Raw genomic sequence first — 13,225 nt, 5'->3', positions numbered from 1 at the left:
ATACTGTTTCTCTTACTGCGTTGTTGTGAGGCACAAATGAGATAATGCATTGGGGCTACTTTGTAACCTGTGAAACTACAAAAATGTAATTTATGAACATCATTAATGGAAAAACCAAAATTAATTCATTGGCCTTATACTCATTTAATTTCGTTGTTCTGTTTATATGCGGTAACCTTTTTTCAAAAGAGGTATAGATATGTTGTCAATAATTGATATCATTAGAAATCCACTCATTATTAACATCATTTTCAACTGGCTGATAAAAATGTAATAATCCAGAATTGCATTAGGTATAAAGAAATAATGAGCCTACTCAAAGTAGTTGTAAAATATGTAATGTTTCAAAATAATGGGGCTATTTTGGACAGCTGACCAAGGAAGAGGGTTGGTTGAAGCTGAGATGGGATCTGCCTAACACAATCAAAGTTAGGCATTTCTGTCTACAAAAGGGGTGGTTTGTTTACATGGAAGCCCATTTCCCTTTGACCATGACAACTGTGTAGTTTTCCACTAGTCATGATTTAAGTGCAGCAAAAAATATAGTGCATGGCCTGGGTAATATGCTAACTCAAAATGTCTGATGTCCATGATGATGCCTGGAGGTATGTGTGCTATAAAGTCAATTTCAATAATTTTAGGCATTGCCACTCTGTGAGCCTGGCCTTCTTCTTGTCTTCATTCTTACTCTCATTGCCATTTTTCCTTTCTTCTGCTTGCTATTCTTCCTTCTTTCTCTCTCTCTTTTTTAAAATCAGCTCTTTGTCTTTTTAAGACCGTTAAATGTGACCATTCAATCAGATAGACTGCTTCAGTCAGTGTATCAGATCAAACCAATATATTTTGGTTGAATGACTTGTTCTTGAAATATTGATGTCTGATAAGGGAGATTGTGTAGTGATGGACCTGGAATATACTATTTTGTGCTGTAGAGAGAGGTACATAAAGGTATGTTTGGGAAAAGAGTAAACATCATGTTAAGAAAAAATGAGGCAAGTGTAGTTATCCATTCAATATACTCTGATTTGAACAAGAAAGGACAGCAAGGCTGTTTGACATACTGGAAGTATACCCAGGTAATCTAGAAAACAAGATGTGCTGGCATGGTAAATTGGTTGAGTGACTTTTGAGGAGAATTAAAATGCTGCATATAACTCTAATTGAATCTTTTTAATTTTGTCTTCTTAGTCTGATAAATCTGTGAGAAATAGAGACATATACATGTAACCTAAATCTTTACCCTTAATATTATTGTGACTCTCTGAGTTTTCCCACTAATTAAAGTGATTTTCTCCACATTCTCATTTGCCAAAATATGAATAAGAAAAATGTCTTAATGATATGACTTATTGTCGCAGCACAGTATGTTCAGAAGTAGATAGCAAAGACCTCATATTCTTTTTTTGTTTTCATGACCAAGATTCCAGAAAAATAGATGTAAATAATTCAAACTAGTTTTCCTAGGACTGGGAAACCTCAGTTGTCATTTTAGTTCTTTCTGCATTTCTAGTTCCTGTATTACATGTGCTATCTACCCTCCAAAAATACAGAACTGGGGTATGCATTTGATTCCTACATTGCTTGGGACCTAGCCTTAACATCAGAGAATTTTTCATATTCTCATCATATCCTTGAATTCAATTTTTTAAAATAGAATTCTTTCAGCCTAAAAAGAAACATAGTAGAATCTTTGATTTGGTTGATAATGTTACTGTTTTACTCCTGCCATGAAGTGTATTATCAAGTAGGTTACAATTTGAGAATCCTTCTTAATCTTTTCTGAATTTCTCACAAATAACATAAATATAAAGGGATTTTAGTAGAAAATATGTATTCAACTTGATTTAAAATAAAAGCAGGTTCCATTATTTATGGTGAATTGTTTTTGAAATGACTAATAGAAGACATCAGGTAATGTAAGCAAATATTAATAGAAATATTAAGCTCATCAGGAATACTTTATTTTTTTTAAATTTTAATCATTGTTCAAATACAGTTTTCTCCTTTTTACTCCCAATCCAGTCCCCCCTCCCACCTTCCCCACTTCCCCCACATTACCACCCTCCCCTTAGTTTATGACCATGTGTCCTTTAAGTTTGTTCCTGTGAACCCTTCCCACTGTCCCCTTAAATTCCCTCTTCTCTCCCCTCCAGTCACCGTCAGCCTGTCCTCTATTTCAGTGTCTTTGGTTATATTTTGCTTGTTTCTTTGTTTTGTTATTTAGGTTCCTGTTAAAGGTGAGATCATATGGTATTTGTCTTTCACTGCCTGGCTTGTTTCACTTAGCATAATGTTTTCCAGCTCCATCCACGCTGTTGCAAAGGGTAGGAGCTCCTTCTTTCTTTCTGCTGCATAGAATTCCACTGTGTAAATGTACCATAGTTTTTTGGTCCATTCATTTACTGATGGGCATCTTGGTTGCTTCCAGCACCCAGCTATTGTAAATTGTGCTGCTATGAACATTGGGATGCATAGGTTCTTTTGAATTGGTGTTTTAGTATTCTTAGGATAGAGTCCCAGAAGTGGAATTGCAGGGTCAAAAGGCAGATCCATTTTCAGTTTTCTGAGGAAGTTCCATACTGCTTTCCATAGTGGTTGTACCAGTCTGCAGTCCCACCAGCAGTGCACTAGGGTCCCCTTTTCTCCACAACCTCTCCAACACTTGTTGTTTGTTGCTTTGTTTATGATGGCCATTCTGTCTGGTGTGAAGTGGTATCTCATTGTGGTTTTAATTTGCATCTCTCTGATAGCTAGTGATATTGAACATCGTTTCATGTGTCTTTGAATTTTCTGTATGTCCTCCTTGGAGAAGTGTCTGTTCAAGTCCTTTGCCCACTTTTTAATTGGATTCCTTGTCTTCTTAGAGTGCAGTCTTGTAAGTTCTTTATATATTTTGGAGATTAAACCCTTGTCTGAGGTATCATTGGCAAATATGTTTTCCCATACAGTTGGTTCTCTTTTAATTTTGGTACTGTTTTCTTTAGCTGTGCAGAAGCTTTTAATTTTGATGAGGTCCCATTTGTTTATTCTTTCCTTTATGTCCCTTGCTATAGGGGACACATCAGTAAAAAAGTTTCTTCGTGAAATATCTGAGATTTTCCTACCTATGTTCTCCTCTAGGACTTTAATGGTGTCACGTTTTATATTTAAGTCTTTTATCCACCTTGAATTTATTTTTGTGTATGGTGTAAGTTGGTGCTCAAGTTTCATTTTTTTGCACGTGGCTGTCCAGTTCTCCCAACACCATTTGTTGAAGAGGCTATTTTTATTCCATTTAATGTTGCTGCCTCCTTTGTCAAATAGTAATTGACCATAGAGACTTGGGCTTATTTCTGGGCTCTCTGTTCTGTTCCATTGGTTCATGTGCATGTTTTTATGCCAGTACCAGGCTGTTTTGATTACAGTGGTCTTGTAGTATAGTTTAGTGTCGGGTATTGTGATCCCTCCTACTTTACTCTTCTTTCTCAAAATTGCAGCAGCTATTCGGGGTCATTTATAATTCCATATACATTTTTGAAGTGTTTGTTCTATGTCTGTGAAATAAGCCATTGGTACTTTAATACGTATTGCATTCAATGTGTAAATTGCTTTGGGTAGTATGGACATTTTGATGATATTAATTCTTCCAATCCATGAACACGGTATATGTTTCCATTTGTTTGTGTCTTCCTTGATTTCTTTTTTCAGTGTTGTGTAGTTTTCTGAATACAGGTCTTTTACCTCTTTGGTTAGGTTTATTCCTAGATATTTTATTTTTCTTTTTGCTATTTCAAATGGGATTTTTTCCTTGATCTCTGCTTCTGCTGTTTCATTGTTGGTGTACGGAAATGCCTTTGATTTCTGGATATTGACTTTGTATCCCGCTGTTTTGCCAAATTCATTTATTAGGTCAAGCAGTTTTTTGGTAGAGTCTATAGGATTTTCTATGTATACTATCATGTCATCTGCAAACAGTGACAGTTTTGTTTCCTCCTTTCCGATTTGAATGCCTTTTATTTCTTTTTCTTGTCTGATTGCTGTGGCTAAAACTTCCAGTACTATATTGAATAGAAGTGGTGAAAGTGGACAGCCTTGTCTTGTTCCTGATCTCAGTGGAAAAGATTTTAATTTTTGGCCATTGAGTATGATGTTGGCTGAAGGTCTCTCATATATGGCCTTTATTATGTTGAGGAATGCTCCCTCTATTCCCACTTTGCCGAGTGTTTTTATCATGAATGGGTGCTGTACCTTATCAAATGCTTTTTCTGCATTAATTGATATGATCATGTGGTTTTTGTCTTTGCTTTTGTTTATGTGATGTATTACATTTACTGACTTGTGAATATTGAACCGTCCTTGCATCCCTGGAATGAATCCCACTTGGTCATGGTGTATGATCTTTTTAATGTATTGTTCGATGCGGTTTGCCAGTATTTTGTTGAGGATTTTAGTATCAATGTTCATCAGTGATATTGGCCTGAAGTTTTCTTTCTTTGTTATGTCTTTATTTGGTTTTGGAATTAGGATGATGTTGGCCTCATAAAAAGAGTTTGGGAGCCTCCCATCTTTTTGGATTTTTTGGAATAGTCTGTGAAGGATAGGGGTTAGCTTTTCCTTAAATGCTTTGTAGAATTCTCCTGTGAAACCATCTGGTCCCGGGCTTTTGTGTGTTGGGAGTTTTTTGATTACTGCTTCAATTTCTTTTGTTGTTATTGGTCTGTTCAGGCTTTCTGCTTCTTTTTCATTGAGTTTTGGAAGATTTTTCTAGAAAGTTGTCCATTTCACCTAGGTTTTCAAATTTCTTGGCATACAGCTCTTTGTAGTAATTTCTTACAATCCTTTGTATTTCTGTTGTGTCAGTTGTAATCTCTCCTCTTTCATTTCTGATTGTGTTTATTTGGGTCTTCTCTCTTTTTTTTTCTTGATGAGTCTGCTTAAAGGCTTGTCGATTTTGTTTATCTTTTCAAAGAACCAGCTCTTGGATTCATTGATCCTTAGAATTGTGCTTTTAGTCTCTATGTCATTTAATTCTGCTCTGATCTTGGTTATTTCCTTCCTTCTGCTTGCTCTGGGCTGCCTTTGTTGTTGTTCCTCGAGTTCTTGTAGATGTAGGGTTAGGTTGTTTGTTTGGAATGTTTCTAACTTTTTAGGTGGGCCTGTATTGCTATGAACTTCCCTCTCAGGACTACCTTGGCTGTGTCCCATAAGTTTTGGGTTGTTGTGAGTTCGTTTTCATTTGTTTCCAGAAACCTTTTGATTTCTTCCCTAATATCATTCTTGACCCATTCATTGTTTAATAGCATGCTATTTAATCTCCATGATTTTGAGTGTTTTTGTTTTTTTTTCCTTTGGGCTGGTTTCTAGCTTCAGTCCCTTGTGGTCTGAGAAAATGCTTTGTATGACTTCAACTTTCTTGAAATTCTTGAGGCTTGTTTTGTGTCCTATCATGTGGTCTATCTTTGAGCCTGTTCCATGTACATTTGAAAAGAATGTATATTTAGCTTCTTTTGGATGGAGGGCTCGGTATATATCAGTAAAGTCCATTTCATCAAGGGTATTTTTCAATGCCGCAATATCTTTGTTGATATTTTGTTTAGAAGATCTGTCCATTTTTTATAGTGGGGTGTTAAAATCTCCCACTATAATTGTGTTGCTGTCCATATCTTTCTTGAAGTCCTCTAAGATTTTCTTTATGTTTTTCGGTGCTCCTATGTTGGGTGCATATATATTTACAATATTTATGTCTTCTTGATGGATTCTTCCCTTGAGTATTATGAAGTGACCTTCTGGGTCTCTCTTTATGGACCTTTTATGGAAGTCTATTTCATCTGATATGAGTATTGCTACCCCAGCTTTTTTTTCCTGTCCATTTGCTTGGAAGATTTGTTTCTAGCCCTTCACTTTCAGCCTGTGTAGGTCTTTTATCCTGAGGTGGGTCTCTTGTAGGCAGCAGATATGTGGGTAATTTTTTCTTATCCAATCGGCTATTCTATGTCTTTTGATTGGAGCATTTAATCCATTTACGTTTAAGGTTATTATTGATAGGTACTTATTCATTGCCTTTTATGTACGTGTGTTCCTCTCTCTCTCTCTCTTTTCCCTCCCTTCCTTAAAGCAGTCCTTTTAGAATCTCTTGCAGAGCTGGTTTGGTCGAGGTGTATTCTTTTAGACTTCTTTTGTCTGAGAAGCTTCTTATTTGGCTTTCTATCTTGATTGAGAGCCTTGCTGGATATAGTAGCCTTGGTTGCAGCCCTCTGGTTCTCATTACCTGGAGTATTTCTTGCCATTCTCTTCTGGTTTGAAGTGTTTCCATTGAGAATTCAGCTGTTAGCCTTATTGGGGCTCCCTTGTATGTTACTTCCTTTTTCTCCCTTGCTGCCTTTAAGATTCTCTCTTTGTCTTGAAATTTTGTCATTTTAATTATGATGTGCCTTGGGGTGGGTCTCTTTGGGTTCTTCTTGATTGGGACTCTCTGTGTTTCCTGGATTTGTGTGACTTTTTCTCTCATCAAATTAGGGAAGTTCTCCTTCATTACTTGTTCAACTAGGTTTTCGATCCCTTGCTTTTCTTCTTCTCCTTCTGGTATCCCTATTATATGGATATTATTATGTTTCATATTGTCTTGCATTTCTCTTAATCCCTCTTCATTCTTTCTGAGCCTCTTTTCCTTTTCTTGCTCTTTGTGGATGCTGTTTTTTACTTTGTCCTCCAGCTCACTAATCCGATCTTCTGCTTCATCAATGCTGCTTTTCATTCCTTCTACTGTGTTCTTCAGTTCAGAAATTGTATTCTTCATTTCCTCTTGACCTTTGTTGAGAGTTTCTATTTCCTTTTTCATGTTTATATAGTTTGCAGTGAGATTGATATAGTTTCCCTCTAATTTCTGAAAGCTCATTGTGAGTTCATTGAACTTCCTGATAATCATTGTTTTGAACTCACTATCTGATAGTTGAGTTGCCTCTATTTCATTTAGCATTTTTCCTGAGGCTTCTTCATTTCCCTTCAATTGGGGTTTGTTTCTTTGTTTTCTCATTGTTCATGGGTTTCTTCTTTTTTCTTCTTGTTTGTTAATTTGATCTGTTCTGATTCCCTTTAATTATGGTGTGAACTTCTGTGGTAGAATATTTGTGAGATTCAGTGGTGCAATCTCCTTCGTGTATCCTGGTGCTCACAGCTTCCCTCTACTCTTTTTTGTGATCATTTGGAGGAGTAAGGCAAAATGGTTTAAAACAGCAAGACAGTATACTATGATATTTACTTTAGCAGCCAGTAGAGAAGAGATGGTTTATCCTTTGGCTCCTTATAGGGTTAACCGTGATCCTCCACCCCACTATCCACGTTTTAGAAAGGATGGAAAGAAGGTAAGGCTCTTATTGGGGATGAGAGGATTGTTAGTTGGATCTAGAAAGCTGTGAGGCTGTGGGAAGTCAGATTCTAAGGTAGGGTTGGACTAAAGATTAATATATAGGAGTAATGAGTACAAGAATAGAGACAACCCCCACAATAGTATAGTTCAGAAAATTGCAAAGTGGGCTGAGATCAGGTAGGGGTATTGAGAAGCATTTACAATTGTATAGACTAGGTCTTACTAGCAGTAATAGTAAAGTGACAGTCTTGTGGCAGAATCGATGAGGTCTAGATAACAAGAATAAAGAGTATAGAACCTTGAGAGGTGTATTAATGGAACACAGATGAAGGATAGTAACTTATCAAAACCTTGTGACTGAGATACCAGGGGGAACCTATCAAATGACAGTATAACCAGCCAAGCAAAGAAGATTATACAGAAAGAAAAAGAATACCAAAATATTATTAAAATAAAAAATGTCAGAAGAGTGAGAAAAAGATAATACAAATTTACAGTAACTTGCAAGGGTGAAAAAAAAAGGAAGAAAAGCAGAAGATGTAGTGCAGGAGAGAGAAATTTGGAGTGGAAAGAATAATATTAGGATGAATGGAAGAGAAACATAAGGGGTTGTGAGATAAAAATAATAAGAATTGAAAAATAAAATGTCACATAAAACACAAGATAAAATCAATCAACCAACAACAGCCAGAAAAACCAAACAAAACCAAAAAAACCCCCCCAAAACCCAAACAAACAAAAAAAACACCTCTTGTTGGTTTCTAACTGGCCAGACCAGTTTTTCTGATCATGCTGGCTTCAGCTGGCTGAGGGACCTTTGAAATGCTTCTCTCTCTCTCAGCCAGATCTCAGCAAGTCAGTCAGGTAGCCTGGGCGCTCCCAAAAATACTGGCTCTTTGGATCTCACTTCCACGTTCTTCTGGGCTCCGGGGTCCGTCTGGTTTTCCAGTGAGTGCAATAATTTTTGATGTCCTGCTTTCAAAAGTGATTCGGTAACCTAGCCCACTTGCTCTGTTTCTCCACCGATCCGTGAGTTTCCCCGCTCTTCACAGAAGCCAAGAAAAACGCTGCCTAGAGTAAAGACGCCATCTTCCCTCTCAGGAATACTTTAAAATACATATAGTCTTTTATTTAATATGAAAATCTGTGTTTTTGTTAGGTTTGTAATACCATATATTTGCTCATATATTCAGCAAATAAATGGAATAGTACTTAAAATTTTAGATATATATTCTTAGTGTAGATTGTTTTTATCCTCTAAGGTAGGAACTATATCTTAGGCATTTGTATTTACTTAGTACCAGGTGAAACACCTCGATCAGTCAGTTTCTGGTAACTTATGAATGGGCTCTGCCTGATGTTTCATCCTCTCCTGATTTTAGCTATAGCCTCTGCCCTTCCTCCCCACATCTCCAGAAATCCCTGGGTTATTTTTTGGTCTCTATTGAGTCCTTGTCTTCTTTTAGCATCTTCCACAGCATTCACTCAAACTTGCCTCAGGGGCTTGGAGCTCCCCAGGCCTGGCCCTGAGGCAGTGCAGGCCATAGCTCTGCACCATCAGCACTTCTCCTCCAGAACTGGACCAGTGCTGAGCTGCAGAGTGCTGTAAGAGCAGCAGCAGTAGCAGCAGCAATGTATCTCAGAAAGCAGGTTCCCGAGAATCGTTAAATTCTGTGGCTTGTGAAGAAGCTGTTCCTTAAATACCTTGTCTCCAGTGTTAGCTGAGCATCCATTCCCACACATGCTGAACAACACATTTCATTAAAGGGTAACCCATTACTCAAAAGCAAGTTCTTCGTGCACTGACAAGGTTGTGATGGATCTTGTGCTACATAAAAAGTGTTTATGAGCTCCAAAAAGAACACATCTGCTTCCTTCTCATCTCAGTGAGACCCTACCATTCATATGCTCCTCATGTTTGACAAATGCACTCTCTCATTTTCATCACATCAAAATTAAATTTAATGCTACTTCTATGAAGTAAAAGTTCCAGTGAAAAATGAGAATATATTCAACATGGTTAATATCGGGTAGAATCACCCATCATCTTTTCCATGAAATTGTTTATTTCAAAATTGAATTAATCTAGTTTTTTAATAGTTAAATAAAATTCATGGAATTTGACCTAATAACTAGCTATTTATTTTTCCCAAATCTTTGTTCCACCTATCCCTCTTCACATTGCCTTTTCTCTCCCATCCTAAACAACCCTCTGCTCATTCTTTGTCTTCTTATATCTTCTCCTCACCATTAAGCTTCTTGCTCTCCCCTCCATCCTACAACCACTCCCCACCTCTCGTATTCTGACTTACCTTCCACTAAATCTTTTCTCTAGAAAGCTAGTAGTACTCTCCCAGTTGCCATTCTTCAGGTAATTTTTTAATCTCTTTATTACATTTTTTTCTGAAGCATTTTAGGATCCCATTTTACTTCCTCTTTTCTTTTTATGCTACATTTTCCTTGCTTGCTTTAATTTATTTCCAAAATGTCCATATTAGCCAGGGTTCTCCAGAGAACAGAACGAACAGAATATACATGAGATTTATTATAGAACTTGGCTCACATGGTTATGCAAGTCTAGAAGCTCCATTTGCCTAATGCAAGCTGTAGTGCCAGGAGAGATGGTGGTGTAATTCAGTCTGAGCCTGAAAAGCCCAGAACCAGGAGCTCTAGTGTCCAAGGGAAGGAGAAGATGGGTCTTGGCTCAATTACAGAGAGCAAATTCACTCTTCCTCCACTGGGTGAGGCCCAACCAACTGAACCACACTGGCTGGGGCTGTCTGCTCATTTTTCAAGGTGCAACTAGGCACTACCTTTATGTGAAGCTTACCTTTTTTTCTCTGGGCACACATACTTCCAATGTTACTTCATCATAACCCAAAAGATCATTTTTGTCAACCCTTATTATATTGTAAGCTTCTGGGAGGCTAAGTTATGTGTTTCCTTCTATGTATTTGTGTCATACATGCATAATGTCTAACACAGTAGGAGCCCAGTAAATATATGAATGGGCTAAAGTAGGTTAATAGTAATAATAATAATAAATAAAACGAGAATAAACTGTATTTCATGTACCCACAACTGTAAACCTACTTTTGCCTACTCCTATATTTGTTAAGGTAATGAATAAGTGAGTAAATGAGTAAAAAACAGTTACTAAAACAGTTACTAGCTTCAAGGCCATGTAAAGCCAGGAATTTTCCATTTCAGCTTCTTATCTTGATTCTGTGTAGGCACACCATTAATTAAATTCTGGGTCTATGACAAGTCTTATGGAGCATGATTATATTTCTATCTAAGAAGATGATAAAAATATTTACATGTAAATGAGACAATACTCAGTTTCAGAGAAGCACTATCTCCTAGTACTCCAAATAAACTCCATTACCTGTTGGGAACTAAATGAAAATGAATCCTCTACAGTAATGGGTTTTCAGACCAGTTTTCCAAGCAAGAGCTCATTTCTTGCTAAAAGTAAATATGCTCCCCGAGCTTAGGAAATCAGCTATTACTTATGTATACACATGCACTGAGGATGAGCTCACATCTCATTCAGGATCCATGAGCTTTGAAATGAGCCCTGAGTGTGAGCAAGACATCTGTAGTTTCCACAAATTCCATTTGCTCAAATTAACAAGCAAAACCCTACATTTATAAATAATTTAAGTTATGAAGACATCTCATATCTGAAGCATTTGCTCTTGTCTCTAAATAGAGAACTATTTCTTAATTCTAGAAATAATCAGGAAAATGCCCGTCTTTTGATGGTTTTAATGCTGTCTTTCTTCCCTTTTTCATTCATTCCTTTCTTAAATCTCTATAATGCCCTTCTTAAATTGTCAATGGAAGGATGTGATGGTTTACTATGTGTCAGCACTAGGCTAAGCACAGTCATTTTAATTGATTTTAATCCTCTTAACCGAATGAAATGGATACTATTATCATATTCACATACAGAGGAGGAACCTGATACAAGCAGAGGACAAGTCATACAGCTCACAGCTGGTAAAGCCAGGGTTCAAACCCAGGGCTAATTCCAGAACTTTGTCACCATTTGTGGCCCACCTCATCCAAGGCATCCAAAGGTTAAAATTTGTGAGACAGAAAATTATTCCAGATTCTTTGAAACCACCTCATACTCTACTTAACAAAAATTGTACACATCCCATTATTATTATATTATCTTTCATTTGTACTTTAAAAAGCAGGTAGGTTTATAGCTAGTGGTGCTAATTCTAGTTTGTGAGACATAATAAATGGTTCAGAGGATAATGTCCTAAAGAAAATAGAGGAAGTAAGGAGGAAATTTTTCTACTCCCTGATCATGTTATTGAGAAATAACAAAACAAAACAAAATCTAAGAACATGGAGAAATTTCAGGCAAAGCAGCAGTGGCAAATTTTTCATAAAGGATGAGATGATAAGTATTTTGCATGTTGCAGAGGCTTTGCAGTCTGTCACAACAGACTATTCAACTCTGCACTTGTAACATGAAAGCAGCCATAGGTAGTGTGTAAACGATTGAGTGTGGCTGTGTTCCAATAAAACTTTATTTACAAAAAACATGTGGCAAACCAGATTTGGCCCATGGGTCATAGTTTGTTGACCCTTGCTTTGAAGTGTCCAAATATACTCTTTACATTGTATTACCAACCCAGATATTTGGAAATACCTAGATAATTAAGAAAATGATGATAAATGATGGAAGACTAATGGCATTTCAGTTCTATCAAGATTATTTTTGTGCTACATAGCTATAGTCCCACTGTTTTCCTGGATGTTATGAGTTCAAATGGAGGTGATCTATTTAAACTCTAGAAGCAGGCTGTCTGGCAATTTGTGGAATCAAACTGTGAAGGCTTAAAAAAGCTTTTGACAGCTATGGAACTATGTTCATACAATTTAAAATTGAATCTTAGCTGGGAGGGTTTAGATTCAGACTCAAATTCAGATAATGCAAACCAAGGTGCTATAAATCTTTGCAGTAAAACCAACAAGAGAAGCAGGGCATAGAAGTATCATTGTCCAAACTGACAAACTGCAATTTTTTTCCTATAAAAACATTAAAAACAAGAAAAAGTGAGAGCTGTGTACGCGAATTTCCATTTCGTGGATCTATTAAAGTTCTGATTTATTTAAAAATGGCAAGCCTATTTTAAGATTACTGTTATTGTTATTTTCAGATGGATTAGGATGGATTTTCAGATGATTAGGAGAAGTATATGGAAATGTAGTTTTTGAGTTGAGAGCTCCGCTCTGCCACTTCCTGAGTGCCCAAGTTCTCAATCCTCTCTTAGTCTGCACGTAGGCCTGGCACATGCTAACTTCTCAGAAATGTTTGCAAAAGTGGTGGTGTCTCTCTTCTTGATTTCCTCTGCCTCCGAGTGTGGATCTCTGCTTTACAAAAAATAAAAAGGAAAACTCAGCCTGGATGTTGAATTCTAAAACTGACTTGAATGCTAAGGTGAAAGGCTTATAACTATTCCAAGCAATTGATTCCCAGCTTTCAAACAGCTTCCTCATCTTTACAATCATTCATTACCAGTTAGTCTTTCTCCCCAGCTTTTCAGGGATAGAAAAGAAAATGAAATTCTCTTCTAGCTTTTAGGTACCGTTAAAAAATAAATTTGTATGTAAACCTGTTGTACATATTTGATACTTTGTTTAAAGAAAAGATGTTGCCCTTAAGTGTGTGTATGTGTGTATGTGAGAGATCAAGGGGATTGGGGGCAGCTAATGTGTCTCCTCTGGACAGTACACACAGTGCAGAAGTGGGAATGGAGAGGACCACTACAATTTCTTCTTAATTGACCACTTTACTGATATTTGAGAAGAGGAAAATATCGATGTACTGCAGAAACCTGTGCACATCTTGTTCAT

The sequence above is a fragment of the Phyllostomus hastatus genome, unplaced genomic scaffold (assembly GCF_019186645.2).
Source record: "Phyllostomus hastatus isolate PE091 unplaced genomic scaffold, TTU_PhHast_1.1 phas_contig_118, whole genome shotgun sequence".
Lineage (NCBI taxonomy): Eukaryota > Metazoa > Chordata > Mammalia > Chiroptera > Phyllostomidae > Phyllostomus > Phyllostomus hastatus.
Note: the sequence above shows the minus strand (reverse complement) of the source record.